The sequence below is a fragment of the Bactrocera latifrons genome, unplaced genomic scaffold, assembly GCF_001853355.1.
Source record: "Bactrocera latifrons isolate USDA-ARS-PBARC rearing strain unplaced genomic scaffold, ASM185335v1 scaffold_156, whole genome shotgun sequence".
NCBI lineage: Eukaryota > Metazoa > Arthropoda > Insecta > Diptera > Tephritidae > Bactrocera > Bactrocera latifrons.
Window position 1 is genome coordinate 57,623 of NW_017535030.1, and position 8,452 is coordinate 66,074.

Here is an 8,452-nt window from a genome sequence, read left to right on the forward strand (position 1 = left end):
AAAAGGCGATGGACGCACCGGCACCGGCATTGTCAAAAGCTGGGCATGGATTTTTATATGGCGCAAATTTTATCTGGCCATGGGTACTTTAGAGCATACCTATACAAGTATGGCCACGAGTGACGGGTTTCTTTTGTGTAAATAGTAATGATTACTCTAGCATATTTTCAGCATATTGCTCAAAATTTAATGAAGAAAGAACTCTACTAGAACAGCAGATAGCATAGCGCGTATCTCCGGATAATATAGAACCGCGTWTGCTACGATGTAAGCAGATGTGGCTCACAGTAAAAGGTTTGACCGAGAAAGTTATAAAAGAACTGAGAATGGCAGAACGGCTGCGCAAGAGCGAAACGTGTAAGTAAAATGAGATGCCAATAAGCTAACTTCCCTTATGAAGAAGTACTTAACGGTAGACCCATAAGGTAAATACGACGCTCACGGAGTTCAGGGGTTTAGTACGTATGCGTACCGCTACACAAGTCCGACGCATTGAAAGATATGGATCGAGTGTTTTTTTTCGAAAGAGATGCACAAAGCGTGCGGTATAAATCATGCATGCTGCCGCAATCTTCTAGAAGAATTCCCCTTTGGTTAAAAAAATGTATATATATTTCCAGTGGGGCTACGTCAAATCTATGGTCTATGCTGCGCCAGCGACGATTGATGTACTTCGTACGAATATTGAACGCGAAATTCCAGCAGTCAGCCGATTTATGCTCGAAAACTGTCGAAAATTGGGTTCAACGTTTGGACTTCTGCAAGCGTGCCCTTGGTGGCCATGCAAAAGAAATCGAGGTCCATAAATAATGGCATCGGATGTACTTTCACAGGAATAAAAAATTTCATTGATATCCCAAACCGTGTTTTTTTGTTTTTTGTAATTTTGTGCGTTCTTATTGAAAACCCCGTTGTATATAAGTGTGTGCATTGTTGTGAAAATAATATCAGTCCCCTCGACATAATGACCGCCGATTAATTGCTTTTACAAATTGCTCATGAAACGTTCTTAAACGTAAACGCGTATCTTAATGTCACACCAAATTGGATATTAAATGTCAATCAGAAATGTCGGTGCACCGTTGTGTTGAATTTAAACAGATTTCCGGACAATTATTTAAAACGCCACAAACTGACAAACGCTCGGTTTGCACATTATATCACTTTCATTTAACTGATGGTCAACTGAAGTAATTTCCGGAGTGAGTGAAAAGTGAAATTTAATGCAATTACGACGGATTGGGATATTTTAATGATGTGTGTGTCTTTTCGTACAACCGTGGGTGGCAGCGGTTGGATAAGTGGGCTTTAGCAAGAAATCGCTGCTGCTCCGAAGAGTACAAAAAACTCGCACATCTCCCGAGAAKAGGAGCTTTATCAATACGTGCATTTATTTCCACATACATACATATGTATATAAATCGCACTAAATTCTTAAAGAAATAAAGTCGTCGGTTGTGTTTAGGGATTTCTGTCTATTKCAAAACAATTACTCTGAAGCAACAACAGAAGTTGGAAACTCGTAAGCGGAAAGTGAAGGTGCGCGTTTTCATCCCTTTAATTACCTAGTCACTTCTCGCGGATGAGCACGCAGAGMATATTCCCGTTAATCTCTGATCCACCAATGCCATATGCACAGTGAGTTAATTCGTAGAACAATGTGTACCATAAGTTGACTGCTCATTCATATATATTCAAAAAAGTTAGTGTGTGTGAGGTCGTTAATTCACAGTACATACATTTTGACATCCTGTGGAGAAGTGCTCAAGCATATGCGAGCGAGATAAGGCGCTTAAATTAATCGCGGATAATAACAGTTGGGTAGGTATTAATTGCAGAAATCTTCGGCTGAGAGATTAGCTCCTGCACATTACAGGTATATTTCGCTTCACTAACCTGTAAATTCAGTTAATTGTATGTTGGGTAGGAGAAAGAAGCCTAGCAGATAATCAAAATCATTATATAGGGAAACATGTCCACATAGTTTCATTAAAATAATATGCGATATTGGCCAAAATAAACGGCATATAATGAGATTAGGGAAAGGTATGGATTGTTTGCATTAACTTTTGGTATTAGTCAGGTATAATCGAGAAAAAGTTTGCACGTTTCTTTGTGAAGATAACTCATACATTGACTGACATACTCAGCATAAAGTCTTCTAGAATAGCCAAAATCATTATAGTTATAYGTTGAATATGGGAAATTCATGGAACAAATTCAGCGTCTTATATTTTATACTTTTACATTGTYTTAGTAAGAAATCATATAAATTGGTCGATATATGTGTACAATACAAAGCTAAGCGGATGTTTAAAGTTTTCACAACTGAGAAGTAGGTGCGGTTGGATTTTGATTTCCTCTGGTTTTGAACCGTCACTTAAAACCAACAGGATAGTCGACTAGTTGCTGAGGTACGACTGCTCACCTAAAACTAGTCAACGCCACGCCGACTTACAATTTTTTACTTAGAGGTCTAARCAGATCATTACGAGTGTGAACTTTAATACATGTGATGAGTGAGTAATCGCATCTTTAGTAGTTGAGAGGTCTGCGCAACATCCCTTTAGCAAATTACAGTAATGTACTTTAAATTGAGTCTTAACACTTTATAAGTTGCTTAACGGCGTTTTTCAGGCTTTAAGATGGTCCAATTCAGCGGATCCGCAATATCAACCTCTCCAGGGTGCCAAGGAACAAGTTATCGCTTGAACAGATGGACGGACAGGTGAATGGAAAGGAATTTATTTAGACTTACATTCTTCTCGTGATTCTGGTTATTAATAGTTAGGTAAACGAAACTACGGGGTCCCAATATTARCACAATATTTAAATTTGTCGCTTTTTATGAGTAAAGTGTTGCCAACCCTAAAAATTTCAAAAATAATGAAGGATTGGTGGCCGCAGTTCGAAAATATCATACAAAATATGGTCGGAATGGTGTTTCAACTTCCTCATCTGTGAAGATTAATTGGAATGGCGGCAAATTTAAATTTTGAATTAATTTTGTTACACCCTGTATTATACTTCGGAGCAATATCTTGCGAAAGCTTAAAAGCACCACAAGGTTTTTCTACGATTCCGTAAATACTGGTAATACCATCAAATACATTTATTCTTAATTGAAAAAACAAAAAAGAAAATATAAATTACTAATTGATACAAGTTCCAATACTAATATATTTATAAACTAATTTTCAAAATCATTTCAATCGTATTACACGAAACTTTTCCATGTAAGAACGTGAAATTTCGAATAGTAAACAAGGAAAAACGATAACTTTGGTTCCATCGAACATATAATACCCAATAACAAGAGAAAAAACTTACGAGATTATTGAAAAGAACTATAATCAACAACAATCTCTTCGGACACCGTTGCTTTGGGAAATAATTCATGCCAAATTGTTTGAAGATATCTCGTGAAATGATTGGATCAATATGTGACAGTGGTGTGATATCTGGCGTTCCTACAAATGCTTAAACTCTTGAGGATAAGAGAACGGATGCAAAATTTCAGATGCAAAACTAAAAAGTGTGCTGAGTGTAAAAAGAGCAAATTTGAATTACTCAGTATAATCTCCCTGAACATTAATACACTTGCTCCAACCATCCTCCAATCTGTGGATCCCATCCCTGAAGTCAGAATCCGGAAAATACGTTTCAACAGCCATTTTGACCTCTTCATTTGATGAAAAACGCTTGCCAAGCATAATTTTTTTGAGTCTCGGAAAACAAATGGAAGTCGCTTTGGGTCAAAACATGTGAATAAGGGGGATGCTCCAAAAATTCGAATTTATTTTAATTCATGGATTTTAGTCATTGTCAAAATGCTCTTGTGACACGGTGCATTATCCTGACAAAAAAGGATTTTTTCTTCTGCCATTTGGGTCTTTTCTCAGGAATATTTTTTTTTCAACCGGTCCAAAAGGCTGCAATAATATTCAGAATTAATTGGTTAACCCGTTTGTAAGTAATCCACAAACAAAATTCCTCTCGCATCCCAAAAAACTGATGTCATAACCTTCTCGTTTCGAAGCCGCACAACCAGGTTGTTTATTCAGGATCATGGTGATAGACTCAAGTTTCATCCATAGTGATGAATCGACGCACACAATTCACTTTAGGTGTAGAGCCTCTACTAAATCKCTCTCAATCAATCGGATCTTTCAAAATCATGTCCTGAATCTTGACTATGATTTTTGGTGTTGATGCGCTTTTAGGACATCTTTCACGGGGATCGYCTTCAAGGCTTGTACGACCACGTTTAACAGTCTAATCTTAAGTGAACAATCATTATATACTTCTAACATTCGCTCGTGAATTTGCTTTGATGCTACACCTTCCGAAAATAAGAATTTTATCACTGCACGGCGCCACTAAATGGCTTGTRAACAAASAACGTATGGACAGATTGAAATGAAACTTCACCGTATGTGAATGTTGGGCTAGTAGCACGCCCTCTCTTATCGAACGACAAAACTTATTGAACAATCTGGTACATCCGTTTAATTTTCTAAGTGGAAGAGTCCAACTCGAAATCAGTTTAAATTAATCAGATAAATAACTTGTGGGGTAMGAATTTAAACCTCGCAACTTAACTTAAAAGTTGATCATAAGATCTCACTAGCCATTTCAGAAAAATTAAAACCTTTCAAAATAATATACATATAGGTATATATAAATCAAGAAACGCAGACGTGAAGATTTGCCAAAACTCGAGATTTGAGTTTATTGTGTCCGCACAGATAAAGCTATTCCTTATCTGCTGTCAGTTTCACTTTTTCTCGCAGAACAGAAATTAAAATGCAGCTTCAGAGACAGAAATATTGCTTGTGAAGTAAATATCATGAGATRCAGCACCCAACAGGAAATAAATTATGTAACATATGCACTTTTTATATTAGATTGCGAATGTATGCAGCCAGACACAGCCGCCGTACTGCTAAATGGCTCAGGTTTGTGTTTCTTCGACTAAACTTTTCGGGAAAAAGTACAAGCAGATGCACCATTAAACTTGGTCTAGCAGAAGTTGTATCCAGAAGCCATAAAAGTTTTACTCAAAACTTAACAACTGACCCAAAAGCAACTGGCCACTACAATCCCTACAACAACAACATGAGCAGATTGCGGCAGACAATGGATGGCACTTGTACCGGAAGACAAGGATTTATACGCCACAATCACTGTACACACCACACGCTCACACATATACACATACTCACACATACCAGCCTGGAGCAGTTTGCAGACTAGCACTTGCAACTTGCAGTTAGAAGATGCAACTTTTATTTGCTTCCGACGAAAGACGAAAAACCTTGCACACCAGCGCCTACTCAAAATATGCGCGCAAGTGTACTAGAGTGGGGGCATTTTTAATATTTCCTAACCGATCTTTATTCAATTATTTTAAGTTCGATATTTCACCGTAATAGGGGCAGCATTCAGGCGAAGTCATGGCTGAGGATGCTTATTCTTTTCCGCATTCTACTGGAAAGTAACACCGATCTATTTGTCAAACGATTAATTATGACACAACAACATTTGTGTTGTCCGAAAATTAAGCTTCTTTTCAAAATTTCTCCATTTGTTCCGGTTTTCCCTATAGAGGTCCTTGATTCCAAAGASACTTAGCCGAGACTTAGTTAGAAAATGTTAAAATATTAATTGATGAGATTGAGAGAGCAAAACAGTTGCTGTAAATAAAAATATGTAAAATACTCACCAGGTATGGTATCTGCATTAAAGATTCCACTTAATCCATTCTGTTTATGTTACCAGTCTTAATTAGCCACTTCATATAACGAAAAAACAAAGCCAACTACAAAAGATAGGTCTCTGGCTCAAAACTACCAAAATAGCCCAGAGCATTTGAAAAAGTTAAAACGTAATGAAAAATTCCTAGTAKGTTGAAACCCATTGGACACGAAAATAACAGAAATGAAAGAAAAAATATTTCTTGGATGATCTGAGGTCGGGAAAAGGAAGTAAGGGCGTGGTTGAGTTGTATAAGTATATAAGAGAGTCAGACGGTTTGGGCGCCAGTAATTCCATTTGTAAACCGGCACTTATGTAMGTATTTTCCATTCTCTTGAAATTTTCCTATTTTAAAGATCCACACTAATACCACACTCACATGCATACATGTGTCTGCAATTACGTGCGRCTTGTGCCCAGCTGCGGTTGTTTTAGTAATAACTTGTGATTTCATTTATTTCACAGCCACCAATATTCTCTTCAGAGTTGCCACATGTATTTGATAATGAATGCGAATTTAGGAATGTCAGTCGAAATGACTTCGATGCAGACAAGCTTTAAATAACAACAAAACGGWCATTCGGTGACAATAACAACAACTTGCAAAAAAATAGTAGCAATTCCCAGATCATTTGGTTCGACTATAATCAATTTTTATTCGTCTGCAGTTGGCATTAATTGCGCGAAAACTTGCTTGCCACCGCACGCTACAGGCAACAACAGCAAAGCGGTGGCGTCTTAGRCAGCAGTTGCGGCGTGCACTTCGTGGCGACTCTCTCCGGTTTGTTCACCAGAATTAAGTCAAAAAGTTTTGCCGAGCAGCAGCTGCGCGCAAATAAACATACACACTCACACATTTCCAATAGAGTCTACATTGGAGTGTCGTGCGCTTAATGCATTTAATGCAAGAGAGCCTCCTGAGGCAAGTTAATTGGTTGCAAGCGGTGGCCGATATGATATTGATAGCATTTTGAAATTCGAAAACTTTGCTACATCAAAGGACAACTTTTGAGAGCTGCAGCACATTCTGCATATCCGTGTAGCTATAGAAGCTGGCGTCCTTGCTTCCCTTTCTTCAACCTCGAACAAATTAACTTAATTTGTAGTTAATTGCAAACCCCTCCCAAATCCGATCAGCGCAAYTGGAACTGGAACTACTCGTGTTTCGACATTAATTGAACACAAATTCGCCATTGAATAAGCAATAGTTTAATTGAGAACAAGTTTTCTTGTTCGGTTCCGGGTATACGCCGCTTTAAATTTTCCAAAAAACTTAATTTAGTCAATATTGCGAGCCGAGTCCATTAGCTGCTACCACTCCACACACACCGACCGCCCCACATATAATACTATAGTACCTTCCGACTTGAAGGCCAGTTATAATGTGCCAAACTAGAGCTTCAAATGAACTGTTAGTTTAAATGCATACATATAATAAAAATAATGAAAATTCCATTACCCACGCAACATATAAGCTAGTAAGTTTCAAGTTCTCTTTTCTTAATAATGTGGAAAATTATTGCTTGCACGCAGCACATTTAAACAAGGCTAATTTGAAAGGATGTTGGAGTGTCACACACATGAAGTGTCTCCAAAAGTTAATTTTCTGCAAATGACACGATTTAAKACCGTACAATTTCTTTGTTCCTCTGAAGAGTGCCTTCCACTAAAAATGTCCAATTATATATGAGTAGACCCTTGATGACACTTGAATCCTACTCAAATAGTATTTCATTTAATTTTGTCACTTTTACGTGTTATCAGCAACTGCGAAAGGTCACTTGGACACTAAGTTGCCATTCACATATCGTTACTGGAATGTTATGTAGTGAAAAAAAACAAATAAAACATTTTCATTTAAATATCTGTCATTGCGTTTACATTCGCTTAAAGCAGTTTATATACCATATATACAAAGAGTCGGTACTCAAATGGAAACTTATTTATATTTATATTTATATATAGCTTGGCAAACAAATTACAATCACTTTAAAATAATAATATGATGTTTTCATTGTCGGGTAACGTTTTACATTCGACAAGAAGGACGCCCAACCATCATTTAAATTGTCTGAGAAGAAGGAAGGAATATGTTTACAGTCTAAGGCTGCTTAAGAAGGCCGGCGATGACAACCCTCAATACATGAGTAAGAAAATTACGGTTATTATTAGTGTGTCCGCCTCCGTGCACATAATCTTGGCCACTCTCCATGTGCTTAAAGCTTAAAGCATCCCAACTTACACTGATCCATATGGCAATCATTTCGAAAACTTCATTGTGCATCGTTTTTAACGACTCGCGTATGTCCGGAACTGGTTTGAACCAAGCGAATAACACTTTTGGCAATCTCATCAGCTATTTACTGGTATATCCACTGTCAGGTTACAACTTGGGGTTGACAACTTGATCGGAAAGTTTGACATTTTTGATGTTAAACATACTCAGACCGTTTTGACATACGACCACTACTTTGTTATTTACAGTACTTGTAATATTCACATCGACCAAAAAATGGAATTAAATCGCGAACCCTTTCAGCGATTAGTATCGATGTGGACAGTCATAGCTTTGAAGTTGTAGATAATTTCGTCTATCTTGGAACCAGCGTAAACACCACCAACAATGTCAGCCTAGAAATCCAATGCAGGATAACTCTTGCCAACAGGTGCTACTTCGGACTGAGTAGGCAATGGA